Below are 23,754 nucleotides of genomic sequence, written 5' to 3'. Positions count from 1 at the left end.
AAGGTTTCAGATTGCTTATGTGTGACATTTTCATAGTTTCAGTGTACTTATGAATGACTTCCAACGACCAAATGTGTGACACTTAGAGTGACACTTTCTCGCTATCAAAATTAAGTTATGAAAATGAAAGGGTACTTACCTTCTCATATACGTTTTATTTGTTTTATAGAGCTGATCATAACAGTGTAGAGTGTCAGAGATCGATACATCACCCACACATTATACAGAGACAATGAATCATATCTGTGTAAATGTAGTCTATAGGAAATGTTACATGTGACGGTGAGGATTGCAAGTTGTAGGAATCACGTCATAGATACTAGTATGCAGTATATTTTAAGAATGTATGGTCTGGAGAAGCATAAACTCAGGATTTAAAACAGTAATTGGCATAAGTAAAAAGAATGCTCATCTACGCAAACTAACCCTTTTTAGCAACATTAGGATAATGAAAGACTGGGGGAGAAAAGAATGTTCTAACCTATAACACACAGTTTGAATGCAGGTTCTTGAAGACAGTGCATACCTAACTGTGCCATTTTAGGATTGTAACTAATGAAATGCAAGTAACAAAAGGACCTCTGTGACAAGCTGTAACTCATTGAGCTAGCCATATAAAATGCCGTTAAGTGGTCTGCATAGTACACGTTCTTTGCAATAGTCACATTAACCCTTTCCGCTACTTCATGATGAGGAAAAACAGGCACTAGACAAAATGCCTCTCTCTCTCCAGCAGGAACATTATTCACAGGAGGCATCTTTACATTTTTATTGTTGCCTGAGAACTCTTGGACACACAAGGAATTCGTCAGCAGGTGGTTTTAAACCCATGTTATTTCTGAATATACAGCACCTGACCCTCCACTCTCCCAGCTCAGTGCTAGGTGCTGTAGTGCACCAGACATTGCACGAATAGCAAAAGGATCTCTATGACAAAACCAGTAACTCATTGCTATAATCCTCATAAAATAGTCATTTCTGTGATAAAAGCCTGGTACGCATTCTTTGGAGCTGAATAATTTACAATCAGAGCTACTAGCCATGTTGGTCAGTTAAAACTGCCAATAGACAACAAAAGTCCAATCTCTCCGCAGAAACATTAGTATCACCAGCCGCATTATTTGATGTACATGTGTGTCTTAATTCCGATGGGCAGCAGCAATTTCTGAATACATACAGCAGTTGCAATCAATGTATTTCACATTTCTTGCAGATATTCTAGTTTCGTTCCCAGACCCAATGGATTTGACACAGTAACAAATTAGAAGCCTCGTCATTGAAAGAGCACTGCTGGAATCAAAGCCTGTGGCTTGAATCTTTGGTGAATGACCTACCATTTCCACACACAAAGGTAGACTACTACTTTCTATGAGAAAAGCTGGGATGATTTTATCCAGGATGGATTATGGCACTCTCAGATCTTTCGGCAATATTGGGTTACTGGAGATTATTCGTTTTATTGGGTGCTTAGGGAGGGGCAATCATCCAAAATCCCCTAAAATAGATCCGCAGATCTCAAAAGCACACGTAAAGGCCTATCACACCAAAGTACAGATTTTTTTCAAGTTAAATTACTTTCAAGTTACAGAATGAGCACAATAGTTAGACAAGATGCTTTTAATGTTAGTATCTTGCTCAGAATCCAGCCAACAAGTGTTTCGTCGTATGGGGTAGGGCCCACGACTTCCTCAGGGCTGGGAAAGAAAAACAGAAAACATCACGTAATCCCGCAATTCCTCGGGCATTGTTACATTAAAATCACTTTAGCAGAATCCATGCTATGACATTTCCAAAGTTGTGATACAACATCACAAATCCAACCAGCACTTGGAGGTAGTAGATGGGGGAAAAAAGGGTGAGGGACAGGAAGAGACAAAAGCCCCAAATATCCTGGGTTAAAGGGTTAAAGGTTGAACTATAAGCAACAGATCAAGAACATCACAAAGAAAAACCATGGTGCTCGTGGTGGAAAGTGTAGGAAGGGTCAAGCGCATTACTATACTTAATAATATACGTCAGTGAGAATACACTCATCTGTGTCCTATCCCAAACACACACTGAGCAGAAAAGCTCAGGCCTACCTTGTAAAGTACAACTTCTCTTTGTATGCCCAAAGAGGGTAGCCAGATGTGACCATATTTAGTAACTGCTCATTATCCCAAGATTGTGAATTTATTTAGTACCAGGAGGTAAGAAACATACCTTCTGGCTGGTTATAGTTCCAACCCAGCCTAAGATCGGCTGGGTAATAAACGTAATCTTGAACGTCAATCTTGTTAAATTCTCTGTACAAAGATGATGGGTACTATCATTATTATACAAGTGTAAATTTAGCCCTTGCATCCTACTTGTATAGCAACTATTATGTGAGTATATGGTAAGTGCTCATATCCGGTGACATACATCAACTTCTAGTGTTGGGGTTTGTGGCTTTAATTACGTGCTCGGAAAATCATTAGTCTACAGAGGGTTTCACCTTCCCTATTTACACTGTGTGTATTGATTAGAAGCAGAAATGAGGCTTACCCCAAAATCAGCGCGCGATATGTGTGCGTGCTGTAAAGATCCTTCTATTTTCAAAAAGCATGGTTTGGTAAGCGTGCTGCTTCGCAAACTGTATTATAGTCCGTGCTTGGATGCTACAAGGCAAATACAAAGGACAAACGGGGACTACCATTAGTATCCGAGCAAACAGCTATATATAGGAAGAAAAAGGGCGCGTGGTGCGAGTTAACTCTAACCGGCGTCACTTCTAACCTGTATGCGGCATCCTCCGTGATCCTCACTCGTCACCCGGCAACTCAGTATGGTCGAGAGTTCAGAGCCGGATGCCAGAAGCACTGTAAAAGAGTGCCAACCGTGCAATAGCTAGACCGTTTCACCCGATTCGCCGGTTTAGTAAACTCCGACATTTTGGATGAGTATGTGTGCCCAAATCTGGTATGATAACCGGAAATATCCAGCTTTCAGTCCGGGGCCCCATATAATCGGTGCAAGTGTATTATAGTTAAGAGAAAGACTAACTCAATACAGTAATTATTAGTCCACTTAATAGTATGTTTGGCCATGTCGACAAACACACATTTGTGCCCTTCGAATATGTATTGCTTAAATTACACTAATTTTACGCAGGTATAGGCACATATCCAGCCCATATCTTAGTATCATCATCCTAATTGCACTGCAGGAGTATCCGGTGCAGTTCTGCCAAGTATCACGCATCAGGCGGGATTCTAACGCATTTCAGTGTGGTGATCCGCATCACCGCACTGAAATACGAGGTTACGCATATTAGGGCTTGTGGTCCTCAGCTGTCAAGGGCTGCGGTCGAGCCCTGGCCTGTTTAATTACTAATAAGGTATAGCAGCCGGCCGCGCAGCATGTGCAGCTCCACACACTTAGAGGGCGGCCTGGGTAAGCCCACATCATGCATTCGATTGTTGAAATAATCACCGCGCAGCCGTGCACATTCTGCACTTTCCTGACGTCACAGCTACTTCCGCAAATCATTGGTAGACACCGGGCGGGCAGCAGTTAATTCTCCACTGAGCCCGCTCACTGTGAAATGAGGACTGCTGTGGTTCTGCAATTAAGCATGAGTCCGACCCCCATGGACGACACCACGGGGGGCACCGGATCGGCACCCCTGTCTGTAGCTCTCAGCTGACACTGAGCTGGTCCAAGCAAGCTCGGGCAGTCAGGCATCAGACAAGCGAGGCCGACATGGAAAATGCAGCTGTACTCTCTCGGCCATCACTGCATAATTAAGTAAGTATATGCGGAAGGCAATTCCTGGACGCATAACAAATGTTGAGGCTCCCATAATTTAGAGCCTCTGCCTGCAAGGGGTGTCTTATTTAGTGATAAGAATTTTTTACCAAATGTCCTGGATAGTGTTGGGGTAATCATTGCTACTTTACTAAACATGCCTGGTATCATCGGAGCAAACACTTTTGTTTAGAAACGCACATATCTAACAGTACCAGCTTCAAGCGAACAGCTCGTGTGTCCGATAAAGCTTTGAATTCTATGTCAGGACAGGAGGCTCCGATTATGCTTTCTCCTTTCTTTAATGAAATGCTCAGCAGCCAATAAAAATAACCAAAAACTACATTTCCCATGAACATTAGGGAATGACCATAGAGACTACAGTATAAAAGGTCCCAACATTAGTCCTTCTTCCTCTTTATTTGCTGCTCCGCAGCCAGTTAAGTGACTTTATCTGTTTGCCTTGTATATTCTGTGTACTTGCTATCTTAGTTACATTTATTGCACTTACTTGTGTTCAAGTCTTTGCATTGTGCTGCGCGCTGTGTTTGCCGCCTCTGTGTAACGCTACGGCTCCGGCCGTTCTGTATTGCGCTTCGGTTTTTGATATTGCCTGTTCGGTTGCCTTTCCTTTCCAGGAGCGTGTGTGCCCCTCCGTTGGTGTCCGGGCGCCGGTGTGTTGCCCAGGAACGATTGTGGAGTGGGAGTAGGGGTTACTGGCTCACGCGGAGAGCGCGAGCGCTCTCGAGCCGGCGGAATTTCTCAGGCGGCAGTGTAGCGCATGCGCGCTGCTTCATTTCCGGCTTTTCGTTTCTTCAGCGCCGGTTGAGTTGAAAAGGTCGTGTTCTTCACGCCATGCCCACAGCCTGCTGAAATTTAACCCCGTGTGACGCTGGAGTCTGGGAAAGGGCTTCGGTAGTGATTTCTTGCATAGGCTCTGCCTAGAGTGTGTTTTGGCTTGGCAGGCTTATCTCCCTCCACACTTTAATATCTGTAGAGACTGGTTTTTAGGTCGAGCAGACGTACTCTCAATGCGTGAGCATTGAGAGTGTCTGCTCTCAGACCTAATGTTGCCTGTTAATGGGAATGTGGACACCAATCTGTCACGAGCGTTCCCTTTGCAGTTTTCACCGCGGGAGCGCGCGTCTGACCCGCGCATGCGCAGAGTAACTCAGCCCTTGCTCACACAGACGCAGGCAGCTCCCACCCCTCGGCATGCACGCACGCACACACAGGCGAGCGCATGCACACGCAGGCACACACATACAGGCACACAGCACACATACAGGCACACGGCACACATACAGGCACATGGCACACAGACACTCGCTCACACACACACACCCCCCTCCCCCACAGTCACACACACGCACTCCAAGACACATACACACACGCACGCACGCACACATACACAGCCCGCCCCCCCCCGCATTCGCGCGCGCGCGCGCACACATGCTTCCCCCCCCCCGCAACCCGCTCACCGGCTTCCTTCGTGCGGCGGCTCTCCTCAGCTGCAGGGCCCGGCAGCAGGACTCTTCTTCTCTCCTTCGGCACCGGGGCGCAGGGTAGGCTCCTGCCTGCTCCGGTGCTCCAAACACGGCTCCAATCGCGGCTCTTCCGTGGGAGGCGGGGTAGGCTCCCGCCCTCCTACTTCCTGTTTCCGACACGGCTCCAATCGCGGCTCTTCCGTGGGAGGCGGGGTAGGCTCCCGCCCTCCTACTTCCTGTTTCCGGTTGTCGCGCCGGCCTGCCTGACTTCCTGGTCGCAGGCCGGCAGAGTGACGGCGGTGATTTGCGGTATTTATTTATTTCGTTATTTATGCATTTTTATATAGCGCGGACTTTACCCGAAGGCGGGATTTATTTATTTATGTATTTTTTTAATTGCGGTGCCAATTTCATTTACACTATTTAGCGCAGTGCCCATTTCATGAGTGCTGTGCTTTCATCTTCAAAACTCGATCTCCCTATTCAGCGCGTACCTATTTTATGAGCGCTGTGCTTTTATCTTCAAAACTCGATCCCCCCGTAGGAGGTCCTCCCTCCCACCACAAAAAATAGGCTGCCTTTAATTCTCCACCCATTCCAGCTGCCGGTTAACGAGTTGAGCTCGGGTGGCCTTTGTGAGCATTCCGTGTATTTTCACATTCCCCTCCTCCATGCCCACTGTTCGAGCATTGTGGTTTACATTCCATAATATTTATTATAATACCCAATATACCTATTACTGATGTGTTGGCTGCGGCTGATTGCGGAGCGATCGGCTCTGCTGGGAGTGTGGTGCCCGGAGTGTTAGGAGCTTCCGCGGACTCCAGTCTCCCAGCCCAGCAGTTTGTGAGGAGCTGCGGCACGGTGATGTGCTTTGTATTTTCTCACCCCACTCTCCCACGCCCTAGGAAGTGAGGCATTCAGGAATGTTGCCTTGGCCTGTAACCTCTTTGAGGGGTGATCCTTCCCTCCATTGCATTGTGAAAAGTAGATACTTGCCGGCATGCCCGGGATGTGATGTGTTTGTCTGGTTTGGCTGTGTGCGCAAGCTCTCTGCAGGTATAGTAACTCGCCATCTGTCCCAACAATTAATCATGTGCTGCCTCCTGCTTAGAGCTTCGGCTGCTTTTCTCCGTTCTGAATGTAGCGCCTGCCCACAGACATGTCTGTCATGCCTACGCACATGCACAAAAAATAACATCGACCTGTTTACCTGCATGCAATAAGTCTAGACCGGATATTACTACAGCGCACAAGATAATTATTCAGAGCTTTCTAATTTAAAGGCTTTTGTTGCAGGATATATGTGTTTTAAGATTAAAATTAATTTCCTCGTGTTTTGCATTATTTAGACTCCTCTTTGTGCTTACTCGAGTACCACAAGCGCGTTTCAATAGATCGGTGGATTATATCCATTTAACTGCCCTTAGGAATGTATACAGCTTCTGCTGAATTCATGAGTTGTGTGCGACATGCACGGTTGTGACTGCCACCACAACATACATGGATTCAGAGACATCCAAACTCGTGAAATGTGCCCAGTCGATGTATTTTTGAACATGCTGTTTTGCCAGTGACTCCTTTGCTTGCAAATGCACGGCATGCAAAGGCACCCAAATGGCCGGATGTCTTTTCAACAACCATCCCTAGGGACAGCGATCCAGTAGCATTCCTCAGCTGTACGCCAAATGTATGCACAGGGCTGCCCAGGGTCCAGATATTGAGATTTAAAAGGTAGTCTTACGAATTGTGGGTATAGTGACAAATTAATTTGGATGCTTGTAAACGGCGGATCATGGCACCGTAGATTATCATCAGTACCTAAGACAGACATCCTGGGGAGTCACTCAAAGGACTAATAATCTTATGTACCTGTCCTGTAAAAAAAACACAAAATGGAAAACACATTGTTTTCGTCTATAATTATTTATAATAATAAGAAAAAACTGAGTACTGTGAAACTTAATGTTAACAGATTTCTTTCATAAAGCCCTCTTTATATATTCTAATCGGCTTCACTTTCATGTCACAGTTGGTAACTTAAGATTTTAGTGCACTTATATCAGTTCTTCCCTTCCACCACTTGTCTACTCGTAACAAGTGCATCGTTTTACCGGTTTGTGGTTGCTCTCCAGATAAACAACATTCAATTTCATACAGCGCTTCAATACCGTTCTGTTTCAGACAGCGCTTTAATACCGTTGTTTACCCTGTTCCCCAATCCGGTCACTTTTGGCAGAGGGAGTCTCCGAGGCACACACACATAAAGTGGAATGCCCAGTAACACACAACACCCCACACACAACGCCACACACACACACACCCACCCCCTCACCCAAACCCCCACCCCCCCACACACAACACCCCACACACACCTACACCACCCCCCCCACACACAACACCCCACACAAACCCACACCACACCACCCCACCCCCCCACACACAACCCCACACCCACCCTACACACAACCCCCCACACCCCTCCCCCCACACACACACAACCCCCCCACACCCCTCCCCACACACACACAACCCCTCACACACACACAACACCCCACACACAACACCCCCCACACACAACACCCCACACACGCACACAACCCCACACACGCAACCCCACATGCACCCTCACACACACACAACCTCACACACACACAACCTCACACACACAACCCCACACACACACAACCCCCCCCACATACAACCCCACACACATACCACCCCACACACACAACCCCCCACCCACACACACACAACACCCACACAACTACACACAACCACAAGCACACAACCACACTCAGCCACACTCAACCCCACACACAACAATCTATCTATCTATTGCACTCACTCTATTTCTCTGTATATCTATTGCACTCACTCTATCTCTCTATATATCTATCGCCCTCACTCTATCTATCTATCGCCCTCACTCTATCACCCTCTCTCTATCTATCTGTCTATCTATCGCACTCGCTCTATCTATCTATCACCCTCACTATATCTGTCTATCTATCACCCTCTATCTATCTATCGCCCTCACTCTATCGCCCTCACTATCTATCGCACTTCCTCTATCTATCGCACTTCCTCTATCTATCGCACTCCCTCTATCGCACTCCCTCTATCTATCGCACTCCCTCTATCTATCGCCTCTATCGCCCTCACTCTATCTATCGCCCTCACTCTATCTATCTATCGCCCTCACTCTATCATCCTCTCTCTATCTGTCTATCTATCGCACTCACTCTATCTATCGCCCTCACTATATCTGTCTATCTATCACCCTCTATCTATCTATCTATCGCCCTCACTCTATCTATCGCCCTCACTCTATCGCCCTCACTCTATCTATCGCACTTCCTCTGTCTATCGCACTCCCTCTATCTATCGCACTCCCTCTATCTATCGCACTCCCTCTATCTATCGCACTCCCTCTATCGCCCTCTATCTATCGCCCTCACTCTATCTATCTATCTATCTATCTATAGCCCTCACTATCTATCTATCGCCCTCACTCTATCTATCAACTGGTTCAAATATGTTCTCTCAATGTCTCAAACTTCATTACAAATGTCAAAAAAAGATGTTAATATTTCACTTCTGTTCTTGGATTTTCGTCACAATAAAATACACTTAACACAATCTTCACAAAAGTTATATACAAAAGTTTAAGCTATTGCTATTATAAATTACAATAACTTTTATTTAAGTATACATTATTTAAAAAAAGTTAAAAGCCATTGTTATTTGTAATAGCAATACATCTAAGACACGTAAATACAACACATATTGCATTACAAATGCTATAGGTGTCACATTTGCGAAAGTTATAATTATTGGCATTGTAAATGACAAAGCTATTAATTTAGCTATTTTCAAAACCAACACAGAAATAAAAAATGTGTCATTTACAATACCATTAGCTCAAAATTTCCTAATGCGAGACCTATTGCATTGCAAATGCTTGTTTCAACCTGCTTTTGGCCTGCTGTGGGGTTCTCACACTCCCCCTTGCATTGTGTCCTTGACACTCCATATTTTATTTCTATAGTCATCTTGTGGGCACTATTTGTATACACTTGTGTATCATGGCTGAATACTACGACGCAGATGATGACTATTATTATGGGGATGAGGAGGAAGATTCCTTGGAGCATAATTTGGTGGAGGAATTGGACAAGGGTGTCCAACATTCTGTTAATAGGGCATTAGTTTGTGCCATTAACCCACTTAAGCGTCATTTAAATCAATATGCGCGGCAACAGGGTTGGTTGCCTTCGACCAAGAAAACCTCTAAATCACCTTCTAATCCCCACAAATCTGACTTCCAGAAATTGGCGAAAACTTTGGCGGCTGAGGCTTCGAAGTCTTCTGCGCCTCAGGACACCGACATTTCGGATGATGGTCATACTTCTGTTTCGGAACGGGACTCTCCCCCGCCCAGAAAGCTTGCTCGCAAGGAGCATTTTGTTGACGCCCCTGAACGTCCGTCGGTTTTGAATTTTGAGCCGGCAGATATAGTCCACCCTAATTCTTCTTCATGGTTGCCCTCGCCTGCTGTTGCAGCTTATGTTCAGGCTCATATCCGTCAACCATTTGATGCCGCGGTTAGAGCCAGACTCCGCTCTGAGTGCCCGAGGCCTGATCTCGCGGATCATTTAGCGGAAACCCCGGAAGTTGACCCCATGATGGTCACCTACTTAAAGAAATATGCGAAAGATCCGAAAAAGGGGCTTGACCGGTCTTGGAGGTCTTGCCAAGACAAGTTACTGGATATGCTTGGTCCTCTGACTAAAGTTTTGGATCTGGGCTTTCAAGCAAAGGAGGCTTCGGCTCTTGTTGATCCTGACGAGCTGATAGAATGGGCGCAGAGGGCTATCTGCCAATTAGGTAACGCAAATTGTGCAGTTTCAGCTGAACGGCGTCGCTCCATTCTGTTAAAGTTGGACCCGAAACTTGCGGAGCTTGCCAGCTCTGAGTCTGGTCCTGATGCACAAGGTCTTTTATTCGGACAACCTTTCTTGAAGGAACTTACAAAGTTTGTCTCCCATTCAGTGGCATTGACAAGGCGCAGGCTTCCTTACGCCGGGCTATGCGTCCGGTTTTTGCCAGGGCCGGACGAAATCGTGGACGCTCATTCGGCCATGGGTCGCAACAACAGTCCCAGCGAGGTGCTTCCTCTCAGCGTGGTGGTGGACACGACTCCGGCTACTCCACCAGAGCGAACTTCTACCATTCCCGTAAAGGAAAAGGACAATATGGCAAAGGCCGTTCCGGAGGACAACAGGGCCATTACCAGGACTCCAACTCTGCAGGTGAGCCTGATTCATGCTTGTGATGTGATTTTGGGGGGCAGAATACAGTTTTTCCTTGACAACTGGCGCATGATCTCCAACGATGCATGGGTGCTAGAAACCGTACAAGAGTTCAAGATAGAGTTCTATCACCCTATGCATCAGACCCGTCCTCCCCCTTGTTTAAGTTTTTCCCATCAAGATCGGGCTTGCCTCTCCGAGGAAATAAATGTTCTTCTCCAAAAAGGGGCGATTCTTCCAACCGACCGTCATCCGACGGGGTTTGCCAGCTCAGTCTTTCTGGTCGAGAAGAAAGGAGGCGGATCTCGCCTAGTTCTCAACCTGAAAGACTTCAACGGCGGAGTGGTCTACCGGCACTTCAAGATGGAGGGCATCCATCTCTTGCGGGATCTCATTCGCGAAGGGGACTGGATGGTCCGCCTGGATCTCAAGGACGCGTATCTGTTTCAGTGGCAAGGAGTTTGGTACGAGTATCAGGTTCTCCCGTTCGGCCTTTCGTCGGCACCATGGTGCTTCACGAAACTACTGAGACCAGTTGTGGAGCATCTGCGAGCTCGGGGTGTCAGACTGATTATTTATTTGGACGATATTCTCCTTATGGCAGATTGTCCGCTCCGGCTTCTGCAACATCTGGAGTGGTCCATCGGTCTTTTGCAGTCTCTCGGGTTTCTGATCAACATTCCGAAATCGGTTTTGACTCCCACTCAATCTATAGATTTTCTGGGATTCAAGATAGACTCCGTTGCTTGCCAACTCCTCTTGCCCGGCCAAATGATTCGTTACATCAAGAGGGAATTGACATCTATTATTTCCAGACAGACTGTGTCATTCAGGTCGTTGGCACGTGTGGTCGGTCTGTTAGCGTCTTCCATTCAGGCGATCTTTCCGGGTCCTCTACATTACAGGCAATGCAGCGTCTAAAGATCCAACATCTCCGGAAAGGTCTCGGGTACTCGGACCAGATTGCTCTGTCGGAGGAAGTGAGGTGGGAGATGCAATGGTGGCTAGACCACATGGAGGCCTGGAATGGTCGAGCCCTATTCGGTGCTAGAATCCGATGCCAGTCGATGGGGTTGGGGAGCCCGTTGCAGACCTGTCTCGACGGGGGGGTCGTTGGTCCCCTCAGGAGTTGTCTCTCCACATAAACTGTCTGGAACTCCTAGCGGGTTCCTTTGCGATCAAGTGTTTCTCTCCCCTTCAAAGCAGTTGCTGCATTCTTCTCCGGATGGACAACGTGTCCGCAGTCCGCTATGGCAACAAGCTGGGCGGGACTCGGTCCAAGGTGTTGGCGGAGATAGCCAAGGATTTTTGGCATTTTTGCCTGCAGCAGAGGATCACTGTTATTGCGGAGTATCTTCCGGGTCGCAACAATCAGATTGCGGATTGGCACTCCAGACATCTTCGGGATTTCAGCGACTGGAGGCTTCACCCTCAAGTGTTCCGTTCCATTCTTCGGCGTTGGGGTCAGTGTCGCATAGAACTGTTTGCCTCTCGCCTCAACACGCAACTTCCGCAATTTTACAGTTGGAGACCGGATCCGTTGGCTCTAGCCATGGATGCCTTTCTCCAGGTTTGGCCGTCGACTCTGTGCTATGCGTTTCCCCCATTCATGATGCTCCCCAGAGTTCTTACACCAAACGGTTTCGAGCGGATCTGATTCTGATTGCTCCGCTCTGGAGGGCTCAAGCGTGGTTCCCGGTTCTCCTGGAAATGTGTTGCGAGCCTCCTCTCCTTCTTCCCCAGAAGTGGAATCTTTTGCTGGATCCTCTCGAAGATCTGCATCCCCTAATTCTGTCAGGCTCTCTCCAGCTGCTGGCGTGGCGGATCTCGGGGATCGCTGGACGAACCCGGGCATTTCTAGCGACGCTTCCAAATTCATTAGTGAGGCATGGTCTCCCAATACTCACAAACGATACAAAGGTGCTTGGAAGCGGTGGTGTGATTGGTGTGCTCAACGGGAAGTTGATCCCGTTTCAGCGGATATCTGTTTGATCATTAACTTTTTGGCGTCCCTGGCCTCTTCAGGTCTGGCTTATAGGACAGTCAATACTTTTCGTTCCGCTATTTCAGCTGGCCACATCCAGATCGATGGCAAGCCTGCTGGTGAGCACCCCTTCATTTCCAAATTGCTTAAAGGTATTCATCTCTCGAAGCCTCCCACTCCTAAGTATGTCTCTCTATGGGATGTTTCCATTGTCCTACGGTTCTTGGAGGCCTGGCCTTCCAATCCGTTTTTGTCCCGTAAACAATTGTCCGCTAAGTTGACCATGTTGCTGTGCCTTCTATCTTGTAAACGTGTGTCGGATGTCCGCGCTTTAGATCTTGCGGGTCGCAGTTTCCCGCCTGAGGGTGTTTCTTTTCGCCTTTCCAGACGGACTAAGTCTAATACTACTTTCATTACTTATCCATCTTTTCCCGCACATCCCAACCTTTGTGTTGTGCAATGCCTTAAGGATTATGAGGTAAGTACTGCTTCTTTACGTTTAGACATGCAGGGTCAATTGTTAATTGCCTTACAGAAACCATTTTGCCCTGTCACTCCAGCTACTCTGGCGCGCTGGGTGCGTTGGCTTATGTCCGAAGCGGGCATTGATGTATCTGTGTTTGGTGCACATTCTGCGCGTGGAGCTATGGCTTCTAAAGCTTTTTCCATGGGTGTTACTCTTTTTGACATTATGAAGGCCGCAGATTGGTCTTCTGATTCAGTTTTCAAAACGTTTTATTACAAACCAATTGATAGTATTCCTTCTGTGGTGGTGGAACAGCTTTGAACAAGCATAATCGGAGCCTCCTGTCCTGACATAGAATTCAAAATTTGCAAACATACGTGACAAGAATTTTCAATTCTATTAAGGACAAGGAGGCGAGGATTATCCCACCCATTGTATTTGATTTGCATTGTTATATTCTGTAATCTGTTTTGATGTTATTGCAAATCTCTTATTCCTTGTTCTTCCCCCCCCCCCCCCCCCCCCCCCCACTGGATTGCTTTTGACTCTCTGGCATTTTTTTGGATGTTACGGCTCTGTATCTCTTTCAGGTTCAGACCCGAAGTAGAGTTTGCCGACTTCCTCCTGAGTTTCGTCTTTCTCCTGGTTCATGGACCCAGAGTTCTTCTACTGCCTGCTTCCAGATCCTTTGGATTTCTGCGGCGTGTTTGGAGTTGTTCTTGTTATTCTACATTGGATTGTATTTTGACCTTGAACTGTTTACCCAACAAAGAAAGAGGAAGAAGGACTAATGTTGGGACCTTTTATACTGTAGTCTCTATGGTCATTCCCTAATGTTCATGGGAAATGTAGTTTTTGGTTATTTTTATTGGCTGCTGAGCATTTCATTAAAGAAATGAGAAAGCATAATCCTCACCTCCTTGTCCTTAATAGAATTGAAAATTCTTGTCACGTATGTTTGAAAATTTTGAATTGTCTAGTCTCTGCTTTTTCCTCAGAGTTCCTCTTTTCTGGTCTCTTGGCCTCTGGAAGATACCCTCGGGCGCCTTCAGAGCCATATCTAAATATCCATTAATGTATGAGACTTTTACTCTAGTGTTTACAAGGCTCGAGCTCTTAGACGGTAACTGTGGATGGCAGCACTTGGTCAATGGAGCACGATTACGGTCTATTCTGAGCAAATATCTTAATGATAACTACAAGTAGTGATCACCATGTTTGTAAGTATTTAAGTTTAAGAAGCACCTGCTGTCGCTTTCATTTCCTCCTGAAATGTTCATACAACAATAAAAATGGCACAATAACTCTGATTAATGTTCTTCTTGGAGTACGATCATTTTCTCCAGTGGAAGTTTTGACTCATTACAAAGTAGCACAGCAGATTAATATACCTACTGCAAAATACGCGATCCATGCGGATCAGGGAGGCATATATGGAAAATAGGTCAGTGCTTTAGTTAGAGAGGTCATTTTTTACTTGAAGTGTAAAAGTTAAAATCCCAGTTTAGAACAGGGAACTAATAACTGTCATAAAAGAGCTGGAAATAAACTGGAAGGTACAGATAAGGGCGCTATGATCCTCCCTCAGTCTTTCATTATTATAATGTTGCAGAAAGGGGTCATTTCGATAAAAAAAATAAACAGTTCCATAGCTGCCAAGGTTTCAGATTGCTACGTGGGACATTTTCAGAAATTCAGTGTAATTATAGGTGACATTCAATGACTATGAGTGACACTTTCTCACAAGCAAAAACTCAAGCAGTGAACATGAGGGCAACATAAACATCAGAAATGACACCCATTTGTGCAACCAGAAACTATAAAGATCTTATACCGCTGCACTAGTGCCGCTGAGAAATCCCATCAGTAACTGGCTCTGTGTGAGACTGCGATTGCACCAAGCAGCGCACCTACCTGCCCCACCCACTGCTTTAATAGTCTCAAAAAGATAGAATATATGGTAGTGGAGAGCTGTACAGCTCTGCAGACCAATGGTTTGTCAAATTTCCAGGTTTTCCAAATTAGACTAAAAAGTTCCCAGATGCATTTTAGCTTGCAACACAGCGCTATAAAAAGTTCTCAAATAAAATAAATACAGTCAACAAAAGGGTATCATAATCTTGTTGGGAAATATTAATTCCAAATAAAACATTAATATGAGGCAGGGCAATAAATGAAGTTCAGGCAAAAAGCAACTGGTAGCGCTGTGGTTTGCGTTTTTGCTCCTTACGCCCAACCCCTTTCCTAGATACAGACAGCCCCTTCAAGAGAAGACAGAATACGCCCACAGCACCTAGAAGAAGTGGAGGATTTAAAACTAACAATAATAACAGACAGACAATAAGTAACACACACAAACGGTTTACGGTTCAGTCAGGAAACTGCAGGGAATAAACATGTCTTGCATGGGCATGCTCCCACTTCAGCTTAAGTCCGTGCTCCCAGGCCATACGCAGCTCTAGATTGCTCATTAAGTGGTTATGCCTATTTCTTGGTGAATTTCGAACCAGCACTTCCTGATATCCCCTCGGCCCCACAGACCTATATAGTGCCCCATTGTGTCTCTGAGGTTGCTGGCCCGGGCAGCACTGCAGGCAGGAAGCGGGCAATCAGGCTATGGTGGAGTTAGTGTTAGGGTTACGCACCCCAGGACAGGGGTGCGTCCCTGACGTGAATTCTTGCTCGTGCGCCTGCTTCTTCCTCAGCTTTAATGGCGGGTGCCGCTTCTACTGGCTCACCCCACTCCCGCCGTTATTCTCCAGGTTCCCCCGAGCCTCCTCTGAGTGCAGCCCTTCCTGGGCCACCCCATATGGCATATGCCCAAAAGCTGACTGTTTTTACCACCGGTAGCTCACCGGAGCATGGCGGCCGTGATGTAGTTAGTATAATAATATTATAACTTACTTGAAGTGGTCAACTTTAGAAAGGTTTCCCGGTCCGTCTGGAGGCCACGGGCACACAGGGACCCCCTGCTGTGGCCGCACAGCTCAGCTGCAGCACTGACTGCTCTGGAGCACCATGCACTCTGCCGGAAGGGACAGCATCAGTCTTGCCGACCCAGTGGCTGCTGTGAGTCGTCCCGACTTGGCCGCAGTTTAGTTTGCGCCGCCTGCAACACCCGCAATCATTAATGCATCTTCTAGCGGTACGGCGGGCGCCGGCGGCGAGTGAGCGAGTCATGGGGGGTCACTGACAGTCCCCGCCAGGGCTCCTCTCGGCAATGCCGACGGCCAGCGCGGTTTTATTTGTGGCCGGTGCACAGCTGCGCATGAGACAGTGCAGCACGCCAGCCCCTACCAACGCGAGGACTCCCACTAGATTTGAGTGGCCCGCCTTTCTGCCTCACAGTAGTGTGCTACAGTACTTCCTCGGGCCTGACGGCAGGTTACCTTCACATCCGTATTCTCGCAAGTGATTGTGACTTGAGGCTAATAATGAACTAGAGTACCTGCTCAGTGCTGGCACAGGCTGCAGCACGCTCTCGGACTCGGAGAGAAGCAGGAGACGTACACAGGTGCCGCCAGTGGCGAGAGCTGGCGAGATTCGGCAAAATGCGTGACAATGCATTTCAGTGCGGTGATGCGGAACACCGCACTGAAATGCATGAGTGTCACACCCGTTTCGTGATACTTGACAGGACTGGAGTTATTATTAAAGAAAACCCCCCAACCACAGAGTAAGATGTTGAATTATGAGTTTGTTGCTTCTCCAGACCAAGTCCTCCTAAACTATACTGTCTATCAGTATGGATGCTTGTAGTTCTCTGTCTTAAGTAACATTTCTATACACTGATTTACACATTTTGAATGAGTGTATGTGTGTGATGTAAAGTGCTCTAACACCCTACACTGGTATGAGTGGCGCTATAACCCTAGTTAAATGCATCCGAGCTGCAGTGGTTGTGGAGAATTGAGGGGACTGTTAAAGGGGTGGTAGTAAGGGAATCCGCAGAAAAGGTGGTCATTGGGGGTCCAGCAAACAAACAAGCCGGCCCTGGATATAATAATATACGTACAGCTGACAACAAGGCGAGTGCTCTTCTGCAATGGCCAAAGTCATACAACTGAATTGAATTACCACCTGTCTTAGTGACTCCACTGTTGATTGAGCGTTCGTCCAGTATTAACAGGCTTGAGAGCAGCAGTGAGCCTGGCTGACTGTAACTTATGTGTGCCTCAGTCTCACTCTCCTGAGGCTTGCCTGATGCGGAGAGTCTTTGACCGCTGACCGAACAGATTACAAGGGCACTAGGTTGTCATTTCTTATAATTGTATGTTTCCCTCGTCTTCATTGCTTGATTTTGCTTGTGAGAAAGTGACACTCATAGTGGTTTAAATGTCACTAACAATTACACTGAAATAAAGAACATTTCACACATAGCAATCAATAACCCTGGAAGCTCTGCTGGTGTATGACAAATGCGGCATCTTGCAGGGGGCTTTGGTTTCCTCAGAAAACTTAATCTGCAAAACCATCAAATTACTGACCCTCTTATGATCCCTCGGAGGGTCTGTACAAGTAGTGACCGATGACTGACTCAGCTTCTTCAACACTTCAATGCTCCCCCCGCCCGTCCCATGGCCACACTGGGAGCCTGGGAGCAGCAGCTCCAAACTTCTCCCAGCCCCAGTGGCTGTTTAAATGTCCCAGATACAAAGCGACAAATGCACCTTAGAAACGGGGATGACTGCAGCCAGGCTTAGAATGAACAGTCTCACGCACCGTGCAACTGCGCCTGCGCTCAAGGGTAGTACACCAATGCACCTTAGAATCAGGGATGACTGCAGCCAGGCTTAGAATGGTCAGTCTCACGCGCCGTGCAACTGCGCATGCGCGGAAAACAGACACTGTCTCCAGCACGCGCAAAGAGTACAGTACCAATGGAGCTTGGAACGGGGATTAAAGTGCCTCACCTCTCCTTGTGCACCGCTTAGTGGGGGCAGCAGGGTCTGGGGGAGGGATGGGGGCAGCCCCGCTGAGTCCGGGGGCCCGGCTGCCTGTGAGGAGTGTTTCCCGGTGTGTTATTGGCCCCGGAGGACGCGCACGCTCACGCCGAGCCACAAGCGCGAACAAAACATTGCGTCTCACGGCTGCGCACGCGCAGGGCCGCTCGTCACTGCTGCGCATGTGCGGAGCGAAGACACTACTTTCTATCGCTGAGTTAGGACCTTGTTTGGAGTGCAGACCTGTGCCCTGTGACAGTGTCACTGCGCCTGCGCAGAGGAGAGACACCCCCCCCCAGAGGAGCCGAACCGAGGGGCTTTGCACTTAAATCTCAGCGTGTGCTGTTGCGCGAGGCGCCTCGTGCTCCTTGGTGGAGTTACCCCGCGCTCATGGTTCAGTCCTGGCCTCAGGCTCAACAGGAGGAGGCCCGACCCCAGCAGGGACCACAGGACCAGGTGAGGTCAAGCGATACAAAGACTGTCGGGTGCTGGAGGGTCTTGAGCCTGCTGTACGGGATTCATCTGTTGTTGTTGTTGTTGCATCGATCGATCATTATTTTGTATCAACAATGCTCATTGGCCCTCACTGCTGGAGTTGGGTCGCTCTTTTGGAAGCCTCAGCAAACGGTGACTGTTATGTTTATTAAACGTGTGGCTTCATCTAATGTATTGCATGCACGCGACGTTCTTTGCACGCGCGACCTGCCGGTGCATTGTGACGTCAGGGTGTTCCACCTGACCACCGGCAGGTTGACAGTTTAGAGATGACAGTTACTTCAGAGTGGTGACTGCAGTGAGACGTACCATGGTGTTAGGACTTTACTACAATAAAGACTTTACAACTTACCTGCCTGTTGGGTCATCTTTACAGTGACAAGTCTGTGTGATGAGAAGATCGACTTTTTTTTTTGGGGGGAGTTTTATATAGCGCGAACTAGAACCGAACTGAATCAGTTATCAGAGCGCTTTACATAGCACCAGTTACGTTACATGAGGACATGATAGAGCGCGCGAGGCCACCCGGCCAATAGTTTTCGCCGTTTCCGGCTTCAGGGCCCATATACTTTCCAAATCACCATATACATCGATCGGGTGACTTCACGAGCTCTACCAGGTTGAGTGTGTGTGTGTTCCCTGCTACCAAATTTCGGTGCACCCGACTTACCATCCACCGATGTGGGTGCCTAATGACCACAATGAATCAGGGAGCTAGCTGTAAAAGAAAGGCAGCAAAATACAAACCCAAACAATAACATTCAAATACTGTTTAAATGACCACGGACAACTGGAAGTTTTAAAATGTTTATCTAAAGTTCAATAATTTCTTGCATGAGGTACAGTAAAATAAGGCAATCAATAACCAAGATAACGTAAATCACATAAGCATGAAGAAATAATGACAGAGTAATCATCAAGGTACTAAATAAAATGTAGCGAGAAAATACTATGCAAGTCAGTATTATCTAGACAGGGATAGACTAAGTGTGGGTGACTATAGGAGAGCTTATAATGAATAACACGCTTCACTTAAGGTGAAGGGGCCTTTGAACAATCTAGGCAACGAAGTTCTAGACCATATCAGGAAATGACACACTGCTATGCAAAATATAATTTCTAACAAATGAGAAGGCATAGGAATAACTTTGCAAAAATTATAAATGACTTTCAATAGTTGCAGAAAGGCATGGAAAATATCACATATGCAATGTTGAACTTTATTAAAGCAAAAGTTAGAAATTCAGAAGGTGCAAGAATTTCAAGAGGTTCAGAGCAATATTTACCTAGGAAGGTGTGGAAACCAAACCCTGGCCACGGGTCAGTTAAGGACAGGAAACCCTCAAGGAAGGATACCCCTCAAAGGACAGCAGGTGCAGAATGGACACCCAGGATAGGACAGGATACCCTCGGAATAGGAATCAGGACAGGACCCTCAGGACAGGACAGCAAACCCTCAGGACAGGACCCTCTTCAGGACAGGACCGGAACCCACAGTTCGGAAGCAACGCCTGCGCTCCACCCGCTCTGCAGCTATCGATCAAGACCCCGATTGGGTCAGCGAACTCCCAGCTAAGTGCCTTGCCAGCACTTTAAGGTTCAGTAGAACCTTAGTCTATAGTCAAATTCGGACAGAGTGCTCCGCAGCGCTCTGTATCTTCAGTCACCTATTGAGTGCGTTGGGTCAGTGACAGGTCAGCTAAACCAGACAAGTCGGACGGTTCACTAGGTGAACCCAGGGTAGATATACAGTTTGGGGACAGTGTACCACCCCCCAATGTTGCAAAGTGTCAGAATCCCTCAATTTCGATTGGTCCTAAGGTAGGGTTTGGGTAACACACCAATCACAATACACGATTTGAAGCCTTCATTAACATATTTGGGTACCGCCTAGCAGGTTTGGGGTTCCCAGGAGAAACTGTGCAGAAACACAATGACAATTTAACAATGTATCATATGAGGAGCCACATTCGCTGTTCTCGCAGGGCAGAGGTGACTTTCTCAGGAGCATCTCGCCCATCACTGCCAACTGGCTATGTTCCATCAGCCAAGGTCCCTCGTGCTGCCGAATGTCGCACAGGCGCAGAAGGGACCTCCAATATGGCTCTCCTCTCACTCAGACCCCCATTTCCCGCGGTACATGAAAAGTAAGCGAAAACAAATTAATACATAATAATGTCATTATGAAAACACATCACAGGGTTTGTACTTTTAACTCATCATCAAGAAATAAACTTATTGCATCTAAATGTTAGCTACATTGATACGGACACAAGAGCAGTGGCACGAGCAGTACCACATGATAAGCACAGCTATGAATTACGCATGCGCATAACTTTCCCTCCACTTCTGCAGACGCGTCAGGACACGTGAGTGTGGCTGACGCATGCGCAGTAACTAAAATACAAGCGGCGGCCATTTTTAGGGACACGGATTAATTCATTAGAAATACACATAGGCAAGCTTCGGGAACTTTGCCTAAACAAAATAAATGTTAGTAAAACATACACTTTTGTTACCTTATTACACATAAACGAGGTTCTTGATTTCGGCAAGCCGCAAAATATGCGAAGCTTTGCTTCATCAATCCCCTCTTTGATGATATCTACTATCATCACAAATTATAATGGAACCAGATGCCAACTTTCTTTCACACTTTATAAAGTTCTATTTCTTCCAGCAACCGTTCTAACTTTTCTCTTTCAGTTTTAGCCGGGTGAGAAGTCTTCACCTTTTTGTATATTTGATCATTCACTTCCTCTAATTCAATCTCATCCACACTTCGTTTCACTCCTCTTGCATTTACCTCGTGCTTTTTGGTGCGCTTGCGGTATTTACAGCATAAGAAAATGGAAAGTATAATAAGACCTATAATACCAATTGGCATCAGAATTTTGAATAATAAGCTTTTACCTATGCTAGCAAGCCAATGACCTACATTTGAGAGACCATCTACCAGTCTCTTCCAGGCACTATCAACCTCGAGTGGTTTGAGTTCCTTTGCCAAATTAGTAATGTTTTTCACATATCTTTTGATCTGTACACTTTTATCCGGAATATAAGTGCAACAATGTTGCGCCTTCAACATCCGGCAGACTCCGCCCTCTTTCGCTAATAAGGTGTCAAGAGCAAGTCGATTTTGTAAAACCATTGATCTGATCGCAACCATTTCGGTATTGACCAGCAGAAATCCATGAGCTGTTTCAGTAGACAGCACATCTACTATAGTAGACAATTTGCAAATTCTGTGAGTGTTCAGAACCACTCCCACTCCAGGTATCAGTGCACTGAAAATACTACCCATAATTTCACCTATACTCTCTCTTTTACTACGCACTAAGCCATTAGTATCTTCATTGCTTCCAGCTTTTCCATTCACATGGTATATTTTCGGGAAAACAATGCCAAAGTAGCAGCTTCCATACCAGTGATCCGGCAATTTGAAATAAGCCTTGTCCCCACAAATATAATAAATTCCAGGAAACACAGGCTCTGACCCATTTTTGAAACCCCAACCTCCAATTACCTTGTAATTATGTTCGCATTCACTGGAACCAATGAAAACATTATTATAATAGCTAGTCTTCTCGCGGTGAAGACATAGCTTGCCTTTCTTTTCAAAATCCAGCAACAGAGCAGGACCCGCTCCACCAGATGAGGTGCCTTCCATGTTCTCTGCCCACTTTGGCTTTTTCTGACTTTCGTCATTAGCCTTCTTCTGAATTTTAATTCTCCTTTTCTCTGCCATGTTCAGGAACATCTTTTCCTGCTCACGCAAAGAACAAGTCAAGTTATCTCTGTGTGCGTCTGCTATGTCAATGTTACCTATAGTCAGAAAGTAGTCTCCCATATATCTTATGGTGTCAGTTTTGGTATGTACAGGATTCAAGTTCCCACGTATAGGAAGTTCAGAAAAGATCACGTCATTGTTAGAGTAATAATACTGTAACGGTCCCCTTTTGTAAAATAAACTAGCTAAAATGCTACAGGAAATTCCATATGTCAATGGCAGATGATGGTATGTCACGCCTTCAGCCACCGAAGTAGGTAGCTTCATGCAGACATAGCAATCTTCAATTTCCATAGTCTCTACATAGTGTATTAACAAGTTTGCGAAAACATTTAAATGTGTCCTGTTCTTCATTCCATGATAATGTAGTCCTCCCTCATCTGATGCTTCTAAGTCTCGTTTAGTTTGTCTCAATGCTCTCTCATGTCTTTCTACACTCTGTGTTGTTAGCTCCTCATTGTCAGTATTTACAACTTCAGTAGGGACAATGTTAGTATCTTTACTTACAGCAAAGGGAATGAAAATTGTTAATCCTATCCAAATAACTATCAGTACTACTACACTACATATACACACCTTGCAACACGTCTTAAAACGGCTGCAACTAGGTCTACCATTCACTGTTGAATCAGACATTTTAGCTCAGAAGGAGTGTTCTCACCCCTCTTTTTAGCTTTTTTACACAACTAGCTTACTTTGTGCAAATTCACGGTGGTTCGTCTTCCTCTTCAGCTGAGTACTCTGGGACAGGCTCTCCGTCGCTCACGTCAGTTATATCAAGATCTTCAAGTTCTTCCAAAACCAGTGTCCATTCAGGAGACTTGTACTTTTTGTTTTGTCTTTTTATTCGCTCACTCCTTCTTTTGGAAGAGTCTTCTTCTTGCTCTGCTATTCGAGCACTTCTTCTTGCTTCTGCACGTTTTTCTTCCACAGTCTTTATCCTTAGTCTCAATCTTTTTACAAACCTAGGCTCAAGGTTGTTTCTTTTCTTTAGTCTCTTAGTCGGTACTTGGACTTCACTTTCTTTTCTTATTCTCTTGTTCTCTCTATCTTGTGGTAATTCTTCTCCACGTTCTTCTCCTACTTCCCTTATCTGGCTAGTTCCAGGGCTAGCATCAAATTCTTCTGCCTGGTTGCTAATCTGGCCTTGTTCAGGAATATTTTGTTTTTGGCTTTCGATTGTCTTTATTTCTGTTTCTGTTTCCTGAACCCGTTCTTCTAACCCTTTCTGATCCTGTTCAAGCACTTCGATCTCTTGATCTTCTTCTGCTCGAACTATCACTCTGTTTCTAGTCTCTCCCTTATCTGCATCAGGTGTTCGCGGTGGTGTATCGAATACCTGCTCTGTCCCTGTCTGACCTTCTCCTTCCTCAGTTTTGATTTGAATCTCAAGCGGCTGAGGTTCTTCGCCTGTGCCTTGCTTTTCCTGACTAGTCCACTCTCTACCTTCACTAAGTCGTTCTCTTGTTCTGATAGGATCTTCGGTCAGATCAATCATCGGTATCC

The 23,754-nt window shown here is 46.3% G+C and overlaps 1 protein-coding gene across 1 annotated transcript in view; it reads right to left on the bottom strand.

Moving 5' to 3' along the window:
• Positions 1-18,036, bottom strand: part of LOC144753448 (uncharacterized) — a 64,066-nt gene extending 46,030 nt beyond the window's left edge. The window contains exon 1 of the mRNA XM_078641158.1: positions 17,934-18,036. The gene's annotated coding sequence lies outside the window, so the exon portion shown is untranslated. The remainder of the gene's footprint in view (positions 1-17,933) is intronic.
• Positions 18,037-23,754: the final 5,718 nt, after the last annotated feature.

The sequence above is a fragment of the Lissotriton helveticus genome, chromosome 1_1, assembly GCF_964261635.1.
Source record: "Lissotriton helveticus chromosome 1_1, aLisHel1.1, whole genome shotgun sequence".
NCBI classification, from domain to species: domain Eukaryota; kingdom Metazoa; phylum Chordata; class Amphibia; order Caudata; family Salamandridae; genus Lissotriton; species Lissotriton helveticus.
The sequence above is the reverse complement of the archived record's forward strand: the minus strand, read 5'-3'. Positions and strand labels throughout refer to the sequence as shown.